The 8,244-nt window shown below is 43.1% G+C and overlaps 1 protein-coding gene across 1 annotated transcript in view; it reads left to right on the top strand.

Annotated features, from left to right (window-relative positions):
• Nucleotides 1-8,244, top strand: part of plekhf2 (pleckstrin homology domain containing, family F (with FYVE domain) member 2) — a 22,106-nt gene that overhangs the window by 11,226 nt on the left and 2,636 nt on the right. The window lies entirely within an intron of this gene.

An 8,244-nucleotide genomic window follows, 5' to 3' on the forward strand; every position in this document is an offset into this window, starting at 1 on the left:
TCCGTGCAACTTGACAGAACTTGTGCAAAGACGTTTTACAGATAAGAACAGGTGAAACATTGCATAGTCTGTGAAGTGTAAAGCTGATACAGACCTGTTTGTGTCGTCAAAGCCCTAATAGTTTCTGGAGAGAGGCTGTTATTGAAGTTGAAGTTGTTTTATTTCTGCAATAGAGATATATATATATATATATATTTTTTTTACCTTTTAAAGTTGAGTCTTGATATTGACTGGTGCCAGCATTTTAATAGATTGTGCAGTCAGTTTTCTTTGTCATCTTGCTTTTAACCTTGTAACACAAGCGCCGCAGCTGAAACGCAGAAACTTACAACAGAAAAGGCAGGAAAACTGAGACTGCGTCATCCTCGACAGCATCTGTCCTCACATTACCCTCTCAGGATAAATGGGCAGCATTGTTTTTATGGCTGCTGTTTACAGCCCGCAGAAATGCTCTTTCTCTCTTCGCTCCCTGTCCATGTCATTGGGACTCACTCCCTTTAGCCACTGACTCACTGCTTCCCTTCGTTCTCAGGCTTCCCAGGAGGTCTAACAACAGGTCATTGAATGACGATTTGAAAACCACACATCATCTTTTTGTTGACAGGCTCAGACATGTTTGTTTGGAGGCTTAACTGACTTTCCTGATGTGGTGGTAGATTAAACCTCCTCTTGTTATTGACCTGACGGGGTTAGGATGTTTTTACATTAGGCACAATTGTTTCATACCATACATGAGCAGGATTGCTCCCCCCTCTCCCCCACAGGTCTGCTTGCTTATTAGTAACAGCGTTCTCTGCCCCAGCACACTTATGTATGTACACAGTCCATCTGCCTGGACACATAACTTCCTGTCTAAACTTTATCCACTTGTATAGCAGCCTGTATACATCCATGTCATCATGGCGCCCTCCGAGGCAGACGTGTTTGCCCGTTCCGCTCCTGAATGCCAGCTTTTTCTTTTTCTTCTTTTTTGTGTGTTTTCTGCTCTTTTCTGTGGTGCACAAATGTCATGCACCGCTAACATACAACAGACAGGCATTGCTGGATATCGCCAACTCACACAGCCACTGGGAATTTACTGGTTTCATACCACTGGAGCTACAACTCATTGTTCGCTCCTGCAACAACAGCAATCACCTTCACCGCTGGGGAGCCCCGAAGCACCATGCACAAGTGAGCAGGCAGCCTCCAGGACAGCGATCTGGAGAAGGACACACAAACTGGGCAAGAGAGGAGGACTCCATGCTAGGCTAAAAGCTTGCGCTACCCAACTGCCACTACCCCAGCCTCTTCCTACCTAACGTACAGTCTCTGGAAAACAAATTGGGTGAGCTAAGAGCTAGGATTACAACACAATGGGTAATAAGATGCTCTAATTCTCACCAAGACTTGGCTTTCTGACAAAGTCCCAGATTCTGTGATTCAGCTACAGACAAATCTGTACATCAATATGTTGTATATTATACTATTGGTTTATTATTACTGACTCACTCTGTACATCGAGGAGACCGCACTACTGCTTCGGGGAAGGTAAAAGGAGGCGGTGTGTGTGTTTATCAATAACTTGTGGTGTGGAGATGTATGGACTGTTTATAAGCACTGTTCGCCAGACGTAGAGTTTTTATTGCTGAAATGCTGGCCCTACTATCTAGCAATAGAGCACAGTGCTGTGTTTCTGGCTGCTGTGTATGTTAGCCCAAGAGCTAATCCCTTGACGGCTCTCAGCAAACTCCATGACGTCATCAGCGCGCCAGAGACAGCTCACTCTGACGCCATATTTATTGCTGCAGGTGACTTTAACCAGTGCAATTTACGGACTGTACTTTCCTAATATTACCAACGTGAACATTCCCACCTTGGGCAAGAACACTCTGGATCATGTTTACGGTAACATACGTGGTGCATACAGGGCTGCACCCCGCCCCCACCTCGGACGCTCGGACCACATTTCTTTGTTCCTGTATCCAACTTACAGACAAAGACTGAAACAAACAAACCCTGTCACCAAACAAAGTAAACTCTGGACCCCAGAGACTGAAGGCACCCTGCAGGACTGTTTCACCCAGACAGACTGGGATGTGTTTAAAGCTGCAGCCACCTTGGAGGTCTTTTCTGTCAGCGTACAGGATTATGCTGAGTATGTGACCGGATACATTAGTACCTGTATCGACAACATTGTGCCCACCATACAAGTCAGGAGGTTTCCCAACCAGAAGCCCTGGATAAACAGTCAGGTACGCCACATGCTGCATGCTCGTTCTCATGCATTCAGATCAGGCGATGAGACTGAGTACAAAGCTGCAAAGTACAAACTGAGGAAAGCCATCACATCGGCCATTAGGCAGTACAGAGAGAACCTGAATGGCTTCTATTCTACTGCTGACTCCGAACGGATGTGACAAGGCCTGCAGCACATCACAGACTACAGGACCGCCACCAGCATCATCAGCTCCACAGACAGCCTGCCGGATGACCTCAACACCTTCTACACCCGCTTTGAGACCTCCAGCCACAGCACAGAGAGGAGGCACACGCACACCACCCAACCCCCCACCTCCCCTTCACTAACTGTCTCTCAAGGCCAGGTATGCAAAGTCCCGAGGAAGATTGACCCCCGTAAAGCAGCAGGACAGGACAACATCCCTGGGAGGGCTCTCAGGGCATGTGCCAGTGAGCTGGCTGATGTTCTCACCACCATCTTTTACTGCCTATTTAGATTTGTGTTATTGCTCATCTACTTTATATTTCACTTGTATTATGTGGCATTCATGTGGACGGCAAAGTAAGAATTTCATTGTACAGGGAAACACATTTCCTAACTGTGCATATGACAAACACTTTGACCTTTTGATATATACAGTGTGCTGACCAACAGCTGTATTCCTACATTAGCTTAGCTAGCCTTACTAGCTTGTTAATAATATATTAAAGAAGTTGGATCTCCACGGTTGACAGGGGGAGCTGTTCATAGGTGGTCTGTTGTCATGTGTATGCGTGTGAGAGAGAAACTCACAGAGGGACTCGAACAGGGTGCCCAAGTCCGGTATGCTTGTTCACACTGATCAAAATGATCCAGATCCAGATCTGGGCCAGGGTCCCTAATGTGAAACCACCCTTAAAATAGGTCTGTGGCATTTTCCTCTGTGAGGCCCAGATGATATCTTTTGTGAGTTAGCAAATGTGTAACAGTGTACTTCCAGGGTCTTGCCTGCTGGTGATGTGCATAGCAGTAGGCTGTGATTTATAGTCAAGTATCAGATATTTCCTGTTGATGATACCACTGCAGCCCTAGATAGAATTTTTTTTTTTTTTACTTGCGTGCTTAGGCTGTGTTGTGGTTAATGCAAAACTTCAAACCCCTTTAGCCTAATCACTGAATCGGAAACCACTGACCAGGGTAGACATTTTGTGACGTGATCTGTGGTTCAGACAGGTACAGTAATTATAGAATTACGATAGATATTTCTTTGGATTTATTTTGGAATCCAGGATTTCTAGAGTTTTTTTTGTTTGTTTGTTTTTTGTTTCGTTATTTGCTTAGTTTTTTGGGGTTTTTTTAAGTTCTGGTAACTGCTTCTTGACTTTCAGAATGTACAGAAGTTTTTACCTCTGTCCGAAGAAGACCACTTCAAGAGGGTTACAGCATTTATTGAGAAAGACCATGTGCCCACTTAAGACATGTCCATTTGTCAGCAGGTCTTGGTGCCCAGTCACATGACCCAGCCAAACAACCTTTCCCTTTAAACCATGAAACAGGTGGCTTGCAAACACATGACACGAAACTGGGATGGAGGGCAGGAAGTGACAAACGGAATGAAGAAATTGAGTAAAATGTGTATTGTGCTAGTTTAAATGATATTAGGAGAGGGAAAGGTATAAAGGGAAAATCAACATATGTGATTCTTATGTTATGAAGAGGAGTGACCAGTGAGTAAGTCTTTAACTTCCTTAATGTTGTGTTTGCTCTCACTAGCATGGAAAGTAAAGGCAAGAAGCCCACACTGTTCAATCACTGCTAAAAAAAAAAAAAATCAAAAAAAATCATTGCACCAAATTTTGTGTGTCTAGGTATTGAGACTACACTTTAACCCTATTGTACACAAATATAAATTTCTGTTTACAGTCGAGTGAACACTGCAGGATGCATGGTAATGCTGAGGAAGGGTTGAAATATAGGGTGAAGGTCACTGTGGCTGGCCAAAAACCTCACTGATGGTCCTGTGATACTTTATACTGTGACACGGTACTGGCAACACAGCCAGCAGCACTGTCAGGTGCTGAGAGAAAACCCGGTAATCAAATTCATCATATTTAAATCCTCTTTCTGGACTTGCTGATACATTGAGCCTGTTTCCAAATGAACTTTTTGACCCAGCATCAACAAAGCCCTGACTTCATTTGTCTCCACTTTCTTTTGAGTAATAAAGTTACTGTCACCAAAGCCTGTACTTGAAAGCACAGTGTTGCAAAGGTGGCATCAGTTTCCCTTGAATCCTGAATGAGGTTACCAGTGCCTGCACTTAGCTCTGAGACACAGTGACCCCATACCCCTGGTGTGTGAGGTCTTCGTCCCACCTGCTTTGGAGAACAGAGTGCTGCCTTATCGTTGTCTGTCCGGGCAGACAATGCCTGGATCTTGTAAGCTGAGAGAGAGGACACTCCTAATGAATTAATCATTGGCCTTATCTAAAGCCAGTGCTGTTCCTGTAACCCAAGGTAGCACATTGACATTCAAAACAGCGAACTCCCGCTGAGTGTAACCAAAACTACCCGTGTACGAGAACAGTGTTTCATTTGCTGCCCTTCTTTCTAATTTTACCTAACACCTCCTTATCGTTTGTACACAGTGGCATCAGGGTGGCACTTTTGGGTATCTGTTGTGAGACTGGGCTGTGTTTGAGCTTTCAAGAGCAGTGACACACTGAGAGAAATTTAAGCCTATTACCTGAACAGTCAGGTACTTTTAAAATCGTCTATAACAGTACAACAGTAGTGACTGGAGCTGAAATAATTTCATTGTTACGTTTATGAAAAGAAAAATCAAAAGCACTTTGATGTATTAAGGCCAAATGTGGTTCCATTTTCTCAAATGTGAAGATTTGCTTCTTTTGTTTCTTTTTATATTTGACTGCTGGCTCAACAAGTGAAACAAGCAATCTGAATATTTCACAGTCAACTCTGGAAGAATGCCAGGGGTAGTTTTTAGTAGTATTAATAATAATAATAATGAAAAAAAAAACCCAGGTGACTATGAGAAGCTGGGTAAGTCTCTATCCAGTAGCTGTGTCCATGCCTGGTTAGTTATTTAGTTAGTTTAGTTATTTATTGTCCTATAAATTTTCCTGTAATGAACCTATGTAATTTAAACAAAATAATTTTCAGTTAACTAAGTCCAAGCTACTCCCACTTGTAAAAGCTATTTTATCTGATTTGACTTCCAGGTTAAGTGTTAAATAAAAAATATAACCATAATGTTGATTGTCTCCTATCCGTGTTGGACCATGAGCGGCGCTGAGCTCCTGGATACAGAGCAGAAAACAGCTAAGGCGGGCAAGTGGCTGAAACGGCTGAATGTTGATCCCCAGATTGTGCTGCTTCAAAACTTTGAATTGAAAGCTAGTTTCTTCTGATTTTAATAAAACCAAGCAAACACAGAAGTAAAGTGCACAGAGCAGACACGCACAATTCAGACACCTTAGTTTGCTCTCCTCGTGAACAGCAGTGAAACCCTACAGGCCTCTGAGCTTCAAGAGCTCTGTGGATATGTAAATATAACTTCTTTTGTTGCTTCCTGTACATCATGAGGTTTTTGACATTTCCCTGTCACTGAATGTGTAGCATAAAGCTGCAACGATTAATCATTTAGTCAATGAATAGAAAAGGTATTAACAATTAAATAACAGTGATCTAAGATTTTCCATATAAAATTGATGAACTACTAAGATTCATTCTGTTCAGTTTTATTTGTATAGTGCCAATTCACTTACTCTTATTGTTATACCAGCTTTCCATTGTTTTATATCCTTTTCAGTGAACATTTTTGGGGTTTGGACAGCTGGATGAAGACATCCCCCTCTGTCTGGTTTTGATTACGGGGTTCTGGGCCTCCAGCCTGTGTTTATGCAGCTCTCTCCCTGCCCTTGTCTGTGTGCTGCTAGCAGCAGCTTGTCCGGTTGCCTCAGCGGTGGGAAACGAGCCCTCGCTAACAGGGTTGATATGTCAGCAGCTCCTCTGTCCTCTCCAGGGCTTTCAGTGGCAGCTTGCTCTCTGGGTTATTAGTGTGCATGTCACTGGGCAGCCCAGCCTATGGCTGCACTGGCATCCGCTGGTTAATTAGCACCGTTTCTAGCTCATGGTTTTTGTTAAAGGGCAGGAAACTATGGTGCAGGGACTCCGCACTTTGTGGTACAGTTGGTTTAATTTTGGAGTTCAAGTGCAGTCACACTGCTAACAAACAAACACGTGCTTGTAAACCAAGTCAGATTTTTGACTCAGTAGGTTGTTTAATAGACACTTTATTTAGTACAACAGATCAGAAATCTCAAGGTTTGGTTCAGATCACAGATTTTGAGTCATCAATCAGGTCAAAGTCCAAAGTTTCAATAGTCTTAAACTATTGTACAATATTAAATTGTTAACTAGCGTTTGTTCCTAAACCTAACCATGTAGTTTGTGAGCCTACAAGTAATGAAACTATGACCGTCTCATAACTGTAACGGTATATTTATGGCCGTTTCTATGACGACAAAATGGCTGGTGCAACACGTTGTCGTGTTGCACCACACTCCAGCTGTGTATCAAAATGTAAAGAGCAGCGGCAGTAAAGCTGTCACACTACTAGTTACTTTCATCTCATGATATTGCTTTGAATTCCATTGTGGTTGCATCGAGAAGCCATTAGCTGTGCCGTCTGTCCTCGCTGACGACACTGTCACCAGGCCAGTTGTCCAAAAGTCACTAGCCATGAGAGCATTCCAGTGGGAGCTGGTGGAAGAGCAGATTTGCTGCTGCAGCCTCTAGCCCCATCTCTAGTGTTTATCATTTGTTGATACCATCAGCAAGTAGCCGTCCTAACTTTGACAACATAGCTGTTGACTTTAACAGTTTGAAGTTGTGCAGCCCCTAATACAGTGGCTTTTTATAGTGTCTTCTCTGCTTCCTGCGTCCATGACGTGACACCATGAAAATGGTGAGAGTAACCTGAAACTGTAAGGAAAGGAAAATAACAGAGTACACACAGGCGGATCTGAAAAGAAGTTGAGCCTGAAAGCAGAGCATCTCTCTGAGGTCATGACTGCATTTGACCCTCGCGGCCGACCGAGGGGCGCAGCATCCTCCCATCTCTCTCATCAGTGACCTTTAACCTCCGTTGTGCTGTGTGAAAAGCTTCAGGGTGGCTCTGCTGCCATGTGGGTCACAGCAGAGAAGAACCTGCTGCTGTTTGTCTCTGGAAGGCTTGAGGCTGAAACCTTCATTTACACACACAGAGAGCAAAGCTGTATTTTCAAGGTGTTTCTGTTAACAAAATCAAAACATGATTTCATACAATAAAGGCTTAGAAAATGTTCAGGAACTGGTCAAAGAAATATTAGATTGTCTGGAAATATTTGATTAATTGCATGGATTTTTCTTTTTTTCTGATCAGTGTGTCGTCACAGTTTGCAGTTCCAGTCTTAGTATATGATCATGTGGCATCCAGCGGGGCTGTACATACTTACAATATCACTGACCTGGCGGTTGTGATACTAGGGAAATAAAAGAGGAAATGGGGACAGTGACTTGATGGGTGATTTCTGTAAATAACAAATACAGACAGTGAAACCAAAACGTGCTGGAAAATGAGTTGTGAAACCATGAAAAATGTGGAGTGAATTTGTGTGAATCTGTTTGATACTATATTGAGGTTATCATTGTGACAACTCCTGTCTTGGTCTGAAGGTCACTGAGTATAATGAGTATAATTGGGTCTTTTGTGTCTAATTAGGTATCAGTGTTTTTAATGTACACAGCAGTAAGTCATTAACATGAGGACACATTCAGTTCATGTTGGATATAGAGCGATTTAAAGCTACAGTATGTAACTTAAGGTGGTACTAGCATGAAACGCAACCCGCTCTGCTCCGCCCAGTGCTCCCTATCCCTGCTCCACTCTACTATGACCTGCTACGCTCCAACCAGCTCTGAAGATATTTGCTCTCATGAAATTATAATAAATGAGAAATCAACAAAATGTATTGCTCATGC

This window comes from Monopterus albus, unplaced genomic scaffold (assembly GCF_001952655.1).
Source record: "Monopterus albus unplaced genomic scaffold, M_albus_1.0 scaffold189.1, whole genome shotgun sequence".
Classification (NCBI taxonomy): domain Eukaryota; kingdom Metazoa; phylum Chordata; class Actinopteri; order Synbranchiformes; family Synbranchidae; genus Monopterus; species Monopterus albus.